Raw genomic sequence first — 11,627 nt, 5'->3', positions numbered from 1 at the left:
TTCTATGGGAATTCACAAGGGCATATTATCAAGCCCATTATCGATAATGTTATCGCCGTTCCTTGATAATATGGCCCTACAGCTAGGCACGTTTCCTGTCGCAGGCACTTGGCCTACCCACACAAGTGAGGTACCATTGTTCTTGGAAGACTTTGGGGAATGCAGGGTGAGTGGAATTTTGTGGATCCACGCAGATTCCAGAACTTTCCACCACAGAAATATTAGGAAAATGTGGTTTTGTTTGACAATTGTTTAGGTTTGCAAGGGATTCTGGGTAACAGAACCTGGCGAGAGCCAATCAAGTTACCCCATCCTGGATTCCCCTGGGAGTCCAGTTTTCAAAAATGTATAGATTTGCCAGGTTTCCATAGCTGCCGGCAGAGCTAGAGTTAAAAAACTAGAGCTAGGCACTTTGCAAAAAAAGGGTAATTTTTCACTGTGAAATGTGGTATGTCCACGTTGCGTTTTGGGCCGTTTCCTGTCATGGGCACTAGGCCTACCCACACAAGTGAGGTACCATTTTTCTCGGAAGACTTTGGGGAACGCGGGGTAAGTGGAATTCTGTGGATCCACGCAGATACCAGAACTTTCCACCACAGAAATTGAGGAAAATGTGTTTTGTTTGACAATTTTTTAGGTTTGCAAGGGGTCCTGGGTAACAGAACCTGGTGAGAGCTAGTAAAGTCACCCCATCCTGTATTTCCCTGGGTGTCTAGTTTTAAAAAATGTATAGGTTTGCTAAGTTTCCCTAGGTGCCGGCAGAGCTAGGGTTAAAAAACTACAGCTAGGCACTTTGCAAAAAAAGGGTAATTTTTCATTGTGAAAATGTGTTGTGTCCACATTGCGTTTTGAGCCATTTCCTGTCCAGGGCACTAGTCCTACCCACACAAGTGAGGTACCATTTTTATCGGGAGACTTAGAGTAACACAAAATTGTATAGCAACTGTTATTACCTATTGACTTTTGATGCATTTCTGTCTTTCATTTGGAAGGCAGAAATGCATCAAAAGTGTAAAAAAGAATTCATTTTGAAAAATGACCTATAATTCTCATGCTAGTATGGGTATTCCCAATTTTGGAAATGTGCAAATATCTACTGTTTCTAAACTCTATGTTTTATTCCAATTTCAGAAATACATAGGTGTCTTTCATACCAATATTTCCATCTATACATTTTCCCAGAATAATTGCTATATACCTGTTATATAATAAAAAAAACATTGCAAGTCGCTGCTCAGTATTTGGCTCTGGGTTCATCAGGTTCTTGGTGAACCTACAAGTCCTATATATCCCCACAACCAGAAAGGTCGAGCAGATGTAACGGTATATTGCTTTCAAACAGCAGTCATAATTAGCAGAAGTTACAGGTGAAAACATTGACACAAATGGCTGTTTATTTCAACTAATTTTCAATTTTTCCTCTATTTAACTTTTAGTTTCTATAAAGAAACCTTGAAGGATCTACATAAATGACCCCTTGCTGAATTCAGAATTTTGTTTACTTTCATAAAATGTATAGATTTCCAGGATCTATTATTGCTTTTATACCCATTGCTGCCATTATCTGGAAGGAGGTTGAAAGCACAATAAATAGCAAAAATAGGCTATGTCCCAGAAAAATGCCAAAACTGTGTAAGAACTTTTGGTTTACTGACAAAAGTCTGCTTGTCCCTTAAAGCTGAGAAGATGGTGATTTCAGCACCACAATTCCTTTTTTGGTAACATTTGCAGGGAAAAAACCAGACGCTTTCATCGGTAGCCCTTTTTCCCCTAAAAAAAAAATGTTGCTGTATTTTGCCTAAATTCTGGGTCATCTTCTGGGGAATACACAAACCCTGGGTACCTTAGGAATCCCCATGATGTTGGAAGACAAGGACGCAAATTTGGCATGGATACCTTATGTGGTCAAAAAGTTACAGGGGCCTAAGAGCAAACTACCCCAAATATTCAAAAAAAGGCTTAGCACAGGGGGGAAAAGGCCTAGCAGCAAAGGGGTTAATGCATTGATGTCATATGCTAAATCTAACAATCATGAGATCAACAAAAACAATGCCTATTAGTGATCAACCCGAACGGCCAATCAAGAACCTTCTGGATGACATCATTTTGGAGCAGATCAGCAGCTACAAATACCTGGGCACGTACCTGGACAACAGCAGTCATTTTTCCGATAAAAAGCAGTACATGGTAAAGAAAGGGAGCGCCCTAACACACGCCTTCAGCACTCTCGCACAGAATACGATGGCCCTTCCTGCCAGCCATTACTGGCAGTAATGTTCCCTAATCTGCTACGACCGTGGCTCATGCTAGCGTTGCCATACGAGGCCAGGACGCAGCCCTCTGGACCGACTGCAGCCTCAGAAAAAAACCCACAAGGGCGTGGTGAACAAGGTTGTCAAGAGACACTCACATCTGGAAGATAAAAATACCTTCAGTTGTTGATCTCACGCTTGGATGGTGCTCAAACATTATGACACCTTGAACCATCTCTATTTTTAGGTATCACCTCCCCAGAACAGACCAAGCGAAATCTGAAGGCCTCCCTGTCTGGCCACTTACCAGCGCTGGCTAGCCAACCGCCCTGGAAGCACAGTGAACTAAACACAGGCGGACTCTGTGGTGCCAAAAAAGAGGACTTTATACACCTGAGTTGTATATGTCATCGTCTGTACAAACCTCGCGTCACTCTTCTAAAATACAGTTTAAATGCCAGAGGCATTCATACATGTAGAGAAGCCATGGTAGCGAGTCTCAATCCAGCTGGCCCTCAGGTGAAGTGCAAGTTAGTAAAAATTTTATCATCAGACAAAAGTGCCTCTTTTTAAAGGTGGCCTGAGTGCTAGCACAGTGCTCCTCAGCTCGTGTCCGAACCTCAGATGGCCTACAGGCTGATAGCGTAGTACGGGAAGTTCTAGCCGCAGACCCATTTTGTAATCAAAAATGGGAAGGTCGCCAGGGTGGTAAAGGGCATAGTTTGGCCCAGAAAGATCTTAAATGATTTACGCTTCTCCTGCTCATCAAATAAACAACAAACAAAAAATTCTACTATTACTCAAATGTGCCAGTGGTTAAAAGCACCAAGAATGCCAACATACACAGTGCAGCACTGCCATGTGCTTATGAATTACCCAGTATTGATGCACTGCTGGCTGGAACAACTTGGTGATCACCTTTATCAAGCCCAGAGAGCTTGCCATGTTTGGTCAACAACACATTAGTTTCACACAAGTAACAACAACAGAGGCCAATCGGACGTGACAGGCTGTTAGCGGAGAAGACAAACAATTGGGACTGGCTCCGCGATCCTTTCAAGGGAATGTGATTCATTGTTTTTAAATGGAATATCATATAAGGATAGACTGCGTTTTATATATTATCATGTGCTGTTGCATTTTAATCGGGTGCTCTTCCTAATAGAGATGCATCCATGCCGTTGACGATGCTTGGTCCTGCAATTGGTAATGTATTTTCCTGGACCTGATTTTTATTATGCGATACTGCACCAGGATAGGCGGTGGTTTATGTATTTACTAGCCCTGATGCTTTATACTTAGGCATCCCCTCCCAGCAGATTTGCGTTGCTTTAAATGTAATATTGTTACTGTATTAATTAACTGGGACAAACTACTACTCATTTGGAATACACAGCACTCTATGCACTCCACACTACGACACTCAATTCTACTGTTCGCCATTCCACTCTACAACACTCTACACCACTCTCCTCCAAGGCACTAACTTTTATCCATGCTGAACAACTGCCACGCTGGTGTACAACGTGTCTAACACACATGGGCAAAACCAATTGCTATTGCATAGGCGAGACTTTTTGGATTTGCCAATGCTTGTCTTTCTCTGACTTCAAAGTGAGATCATTTATGTGATAATTCTGATGAGTTTCCGTGTAAGAGGAAAGGGTGTAGGTTTTTCTTTTCCAGCACTAAAAATCTGAACTGCGCTGATGTTTCAGAATATATCAGAATTAGTGCAAATGAAGCACCTTTTTTATGTAATTCTGAAATGGGTTGGAAACAAATATTTGAATACAATCAATGAATACACTAGGTGATGAGATTATCAATTGTGTGCAGTAAAACCGTATTTCAGTGCAAATGTAATAGTCATTTCAATTGAAAATGTGTTGTCTCTAATAACAGTGCACTACCACACCATGCATACTGCATACTACGCCACTCTACTCCACTTTCTGCCCTTCCACTTTATACCACACCACTCCAATATACACCACTCACTCCAAGACAAATCATGCCACTCCACTCTACACCCCTTCACTCCACCCCAATTACCCCACTCCACTCTACCCCACCCCACTCTATCCCACTCCGCTCTATCTCAGTCTACCCCACCCAACTTCACTTTGCTACACTGTACCCAATCTATTCCACTCCAATCTACCCCACTCCGGATCTGTGACATATTATCGACAGACACATTATCGAACTACACAAATATCGCAACAAATATATCGACATCAAAAATATCGACATTGTATACTTATTTAAAAAACTACACTAATATCGACACTACAATATCGTAATACAATTATATCGATCACACAAATATCGCACACATTAATATCGAAATACTAAATATCGACATAAGTTAATAAATATGACACATGTCACAAATATCGATAACCAAAATATAGACATCAATAATATCGTTTTTTTAAATATATCGACAATTCTAATACTAATAAAACCAATACTTTCAACAACATAAAGACAATATTTTACCAAAACATACATTTTCAAATGAGATTCTACTTAAACATAAACATAACATTTATAGCGATCTCTATATTTAACAACATAATAAAAAAACCCTAAAATAATTATCACATTGGCATTTCGAACACATTTAAATAAAATTAGTACACATTATAAACAATCTTTTTATATATAATAATTTAAAACTCTCCTCCTTTAAAACTAAATATACTCTTACTTAGCATTTTCCATAAAAGGAAACCAATTAACTAAAAAAAATTCAAACCATCCAATAGAAAGGCCACATACAGAAAACAACCAATAACATTCAAGAAACAATTTGAAACCACTATATAAACCAATTAAAACAAGTGTTCCACGGTGCCTTAAACCAAAGCATTGAACGAAGAAGAAGCTCTACTAAACAGAAGAAACCTACATCCTATTACTATTCTAAAAACGTAAGTAAATATTCTTTTCTAACTAAACTGCCAAATTAAACTAAAACACTAATTTATCTTTACTCAAATAAATAACTAACTTATATATTCCATCTCTTTATGTTTCCACTACAGATATTACTCCAAACAGCTAAAGAAAATATTGAAGATTGCCAGAAAAGACTCACTAAAAAGTAAGTATACTATCAAAATACTTTATAAAATATTAATTAAATCCTACTCAAACCCCAAAACATCCTAAACCCCTAAACAAATCCATGTTCTCTTTTTTAAATTGTAAAAAACCTGTATAAATTAACACCTATAGTCTATACCACTGGGCATGAGGGTAGGCTCTGTTTGCTTAGTGAGAGGTTAGGCTACTGCATCTTATTTATTAGGCAGGAGGGGCACATAGTAAGAGGGGTAGGAGACGGGGGTACATTGACATGTGGTGGGGGAGGGGGGGGTAGAGAACTGGGTGGAAAGGTTGTTCATTCTCCTGAATAATTGGTCTTGATGATAAATGTGTGGTACTTCCGGGACAGATGAAGGTGGGGGAATGTTTTTTGAATTGTTAATTTGTAAAACAATAAAATAAGTTTCTTCAATAAAAATATAGTCTATACCAAACAGCAATACCACCCCACTTAAAAAACTAAACCAACCACAACAATAAATGTTCTTTAACTTTCAGAGACTAAATCAACTAAACAACATTTTTGCGACAAACAACATCTTCATTCAAATACAACAAAAAAGACTTGGTAAGTATATATAAAAAAAATGCATTTTTGCTAATTTCATATAAAGATATAAAGTACTATAGCATATATTTTCATATAAATTTTTTCCAGAATTGTAACACATCACGATGACAGAAGAAGCCCAATTTATAACTTCGCAGAAAGGAAAATTCCTATTGTGTTACATGGGTTACACATACACCCAAGAAAAGCAGACGGACCGAAAAGTGAACTGGAAGTGTACTAAATATTATTCTAACAAATGCTACGGCCGAGCAACAACAAGAGAAACAACTGTACTATATACAAGAGAGCATAACCATCCACCCAATCTCTCTGAAATAGAAGTCAGATCAACTCTTGAAAATATCAAAGAATTAAGCACAGGTTCACAAACTGCTACAAGTGTAATCCTAAAAGAACTATTACCTAGAGTGCCCAAAGAAGCAAGAGGCCAATTACCATCAATTGCTTCTATAAAAAGAACTATTGCTAGGACCAAAAAAGCAACCACGACAACTATACCATCCCCTAAAACTTTTCAAGAGATCATCATTCCACCAGAATTAAGTATCACCCACAATAATGAACCTTTTATTTTTTTTGATAACAAAAGCCCAGAAAAAAGAATCATAATGTTTGCTACTGCAAACAATATAACTAAACTGCAACAATGCCAAACATGGATGATGGATGGCACCTTTACAATATGCCCAAAACCATTCTATCAGCTTTACACAATACACGGTCAATATCACAACACTTCCATACCTTTAATTTATGCACTATTACCTAACAAACAAAACACAACATATAATGAAATGCTAGGAAAAGTAAAACAAGAATCTAATGATTTTTACCCTCAAACAATTATCATAGACTTTGAGCAAGCCATGATAAATTCCATTCTAAAACTGTACCCCCATACAGCTATCCAAGGATGTTACTTCCATCTTAACCAATGTATATGGAGACATTTACAAAAATCTTCACTAAGTGTAGAATACGCCACTAACATAAGTTTTGCACATCAAATAAAACTTCTAACAGCCCTAGCTTATGTACCAACCACAGATGTTGCAGAACATTACAATCTTTTATTAGAAAGTCCATTTTACAAACAAAATGAAGTAAAGTTATCTCCCCTGTTAGATTATTTTGAGGATACCTGGGTGGGGAGACTGCACAGATCAGGCCATAGACGTCAGCCCAAGTTCCAAATACCTTGGTGGAATGTATATGTAAGTACACTCAACCAACAAGCCAAAACTAACAACGCCGTCGAGGGCTGGCATAATGCATTCCTAACTTCTACTGGGAGAACAACTCCAACACTACAACAACTACTAATTGCCATACAAAAGGAACAAAGTTTCCAAGAATTAAGAATGCAACAATCTGTCCTACAATTAAAACCAAAACAGTCTAGACAAACTACTCAAATGTATAATTACCTACAACAACAGGTACAGCTATACCCATCCACAAGAGGACTTGAGTACTTAAATATAATAGCTCAAACTCTCTTCTAAACCCTTTTCTAAATATTAACCCACAATTCTACTAAAACAACTATCACAACATAAATAATCCACTTTATTATATCACATATTTAATTATGTGGTCTAAAATATATACATGAATTATATGGACATATATTTAGACAACATAATTAAACAAACCAAGTACACAACAACAATATTAAATATATAAGGTTTCGCCACCAACAATAAAAATATTTAAATGAACTTACCTGTGTAGTATCTCCAATGGGATAATAACATTCCTTCCAAATAAATCCAGGGAGTTCAAAATCCATAGTTATCCAAAAAATGACTATCCATTAACCATAAAAATCCCGAAAAATATAAAAAAAGTAAATAACCGCTCCTGGAAACCCGAACAATAAAGGAAGTGTTAAATAAACATTAGTAAACACAACTAATACACACTTCCTTTAAAAAAATAAGGTGTTTGAAACCGACGAAAATATCTTCTCCGTAAAACCTACAAAACAGAAACAAACATTCCCACCCACCCACAAACACACAAAACGCACGTACAAACCTCACTACAAACGTTATTCAAACACTATAAAACTTTAACACACCGAAATACCAAAACACTAACAAAGCCACAAACACGGAACACAACGTTAATTATAAAACCGTATACAAACTATTACTAACACCCTAACTTCTAAAACATCAATCAATACACACTTATTACAACATAACTACTTCCACAAAACACTTAAAACTATTTAATAATAAAGCAAATAACTCTTACCTTCTCAAACGCGAAACAGCTCCGAACCGCGACCTGGATTCGACCAAAATAACCCAAAACAACAGCGAGCGGTTACAAAATAAAAGAACCAAACAAACATAGGAAGTTTGAAAATTAAAGCAGCACGGTTTTAGGTGAATGCTCAGCCTGGACTTTTCACTTTATCAGTAACGATAATATTGCCCACCTCAAATGGTCAGCTGCTCAAATGACCACCAAGACAACAATTATCCACAAGTATGAGAGGCAACATATTGGAAGAAATGTAAATTAATGTCAAAATAAACTTTTGTGTTTCGAATCCACACAGTAGTTGAGTATTTGCTTGAATTCCTTTATTCCAAGATTTAGTGAGACCAGATCCGCAGCCAATGCATTTCGCACAAACATGGGATTTTCAAGGCGAGTTTCAACAATAAGAAATATTTACACGTCAAAACGGGGGGTAGTATGACGAAATCGGCAGGACCCAGAGTTCAATCTAGGTAATAGGTCGATAGCTTTAGACAGTTCGTATGGTATATATCAGACATGTTTATTGCAATGATGTAATTATTAAAATATGCGTAATAATAAACAAAATTTTCTCTCGAATGAATATACATTCCAACAACTATAAAATAAATATTATTTTCCTATCTACTATTTAATTTAAAAATAATTTGGAATTTGCATTCTGATATAACTTCTATGTTTTATCCAACCCAAACTAAAATCTAAAGATTTTTTGTCAATTAAATCCAATAAATTTAACTATTCTTATTCAACTCTATAATTAATTCTAATATTTGCTATTTACCATCTTAATTAACATACTACTCCCACTACATACTGAACTTAATTAATTTACTATTCTCACTCCAACCTATATTTAATTAGGGTAGGTGCTGGACACTGAACTAAATTAATTTACTATTCCCACTCCACTCTATATTTAATTAAGATAAGTGCTGGACACTGAACTTAATTAATTTACTATTCTCACTCCAACCTATATTAAATTAGGGTAGATGCTGGACACTGAACTAAATTAATTTACTATTCCCACTCCAGTCTATATTAAATTAAAATAAGTGCTGGACACTGAACTTAATTAATTTACTATTCTCACTCCAAACTATATTTAATTAGAGTATGTGCTGGACACTGAACTGAATTCATTTACTATTCCCACTCCAATCTATATTTAATTAAGATAAGTGCTGGACACTGAACTTAATTAATTTACTATTCTCACTCCAAACTATATTAAATTACAGTAGGTGCTGGACAATGAACTTAATTAATTTACTATTCCCACTCCACTCTATATTTAATTAAGATAAGTGCTGGACACTAAACTTAATTAATTTACTATTCTCACTCCAACCTATATTAAATTAGGGTAGGTGCTGGACACTGAACTAAATTAATTTACTATTCCCACTCCATTCTATATTAAATTAAAATAAGTGCTGGACACTGAACTTAATTAATTTACTATTCTCACTCCAACCTATATTTAATTAGGGTAGGTGCTGGACACTGAACTAAATTAATTTACTATTCCCACTCCACTCTATATTTAATTAAGATAAGTGCTGGACACTGAACTTAATTAATTTACTATTCTCACTCCAACCTATATTAAATTAGGGTAGGTGCTGGACACTGAACTAAATTAATTTACTATTCCCACTCCAGTCTATATTAAATTAAAATAAGTGCTGGACACTGAACTTAATTAATTTACTATTCTCACTCCAACCTATATTTAATTAGAGTATGTGCTGGACACTGAACTGAATTCATTTACTATTCCCACTCCAATCTATATTTAATTAAGATAAGTGCTGGACACTGAACTTAATTAATTTACTATTCTCACTCCAAACTATATTAAATTACAGTAGGTGCTGGACAATGAACTTAATTAATTTACTATTCCCACTCCACTCTATATTTAATTAAGATAAGTGCTGGACACTAAACTTAATTAATTTACTATTCTCACTCCAACCTATATTAAATTAGGGTAGGTGCTGGACACTGAACTAAATTAATTTACTATTCCCACTCCAGTCTATATTAAATTAAAATAAGTGCTGGACACTGAACTTAATTAATTTACTATTCTCACTCCAACCTATATTTAATTAGGGTAGGTGCTGGACACTGAACTAAATTAATTTACTATTCCCACTCCACTCTATATTTAATTAAGATAAGTGCTGGACACTGAACTTAATTAATTTACTATTCTCACTCCAACCTATATTAAATTAGGGTAGGTGCTGGACACTGAACTAAATTAATTTACTATTCCCACTCCAGTCTATATTAAATTAAAATAAGTGCTGGACACTGAACTTAATTAATTTACTATTCTCACTCCAACCTATATTTAATTAGAGTATGTGCTGGACACTGAACTGAATTCATTTACTATTCCCACTCCAATATATATTTAATTAAGATAAGTGCTGGACACTGAACTTAATTAATTTACTATTCTCACTCCAAACTATATTAAATTACAGTAGGTGCTGGACAATGAACTAAATTAATTTACTATTCCCACTCCACTCTATATTTAATTAAGATAAGTGCTGGACACTGAACTTAATTAATTTACTATTCTCACTCCAACCTATATTAAATTAGGGTAGGTGCTGGACACTGAACTAAATTAATTTACTATTCCCACTCCAGTCTATATTAAATTAAAATAAGTGCTGGACACTGAACTTAATTAATTTACTATTCCCACTCCAATCTATATTTAATTAAGATAAGTGCTGGACACTGAACTTAATTAATTTACTATTCTCACTCCAAACTATATTAAATTACAGTAGGTGCTGGACAATGAACTAAATTAATTTACTATTCCCACTCCACTCTATATTTAATTAAGATAAGTGCTGGACACTGAACTTAATTAATTTACTATTCTCACTCCAACCTATATTAAATTAGGGTAGGTGCTGGACACTGAACTAAATTAATTTACTATTCCCACTCCAGTCTATATTAAATTAAAATAAGTGCTGGACACTGAACTTAATTAATTTACTATTCTCACTCCAACCTATATTTAATTAGAGTATGTGCTGGACACTGAACTGAATTCATTTACTATTCCCACTCCAATCTATATTTAATTAAGATAAGTGCTGGACACTGAACTTATTAATTTACTATTCTCAATCCAAACTATATTAAATTACAGTAGGTGCTGGACAATGAACTTAATTAATTTACTATTCCCACTCCACTCTATATTTAATTAAGATAAGTGCTGGACAATGAACTTAATTAATTTACTATTCTCACTCCAACCTATATTAAATTAGGGTAGGTGCTGGACACTGAACTAAATTAATTTACTATTCCCACTCCATTCTATATTAAATTAAAATAAGTGCTGGACACTGAACTAA

The 11,627-nt window shown here is 35.5% G+C and overlaps 1 long non-coding RNA gene across 1 annotated transcript; it reads left to right on the top strand.

Annotated features, from left to right (window-relative positions):
- The first annotated feature begins 5,303 nt into the window (after positions 1-5,303).
- LOC146830211 (uncharacterized) lies at positions 5,304-6,718 on the top strand. The gene is made up of 3 exons (XR_014961138.1): positions 5,304-5,364; positions 5,868-5,937; positions 6,028-6,718. It is a non-coding gene; the product is annotated as an uncharacterized LOC146830211 (long non-coding RNA).
- The last annotated feature ends 4,909 nt before the right edge of the window (positions 6,719-11,627 follow it).

The sequence above is a fragment of the Triturus cristatus genome, chromosome 5_1 (genome assembly GCF_964204655.1).
Source record: "Triturus cristatus chromosome 5_1, aTriCri1.1, whole genome shotgun sequence".
Classification (NCBI taxonomy): Eukaryota; Metazoa; Chordata; class Amphibia; order Caudata; family Salamandridae; genus Triturus; species Triturus cristatus.
Note: the sequence above shows the minus strand (reverse complement) of the source record. Positions and strands in the feature narration are given on the sequence as shown.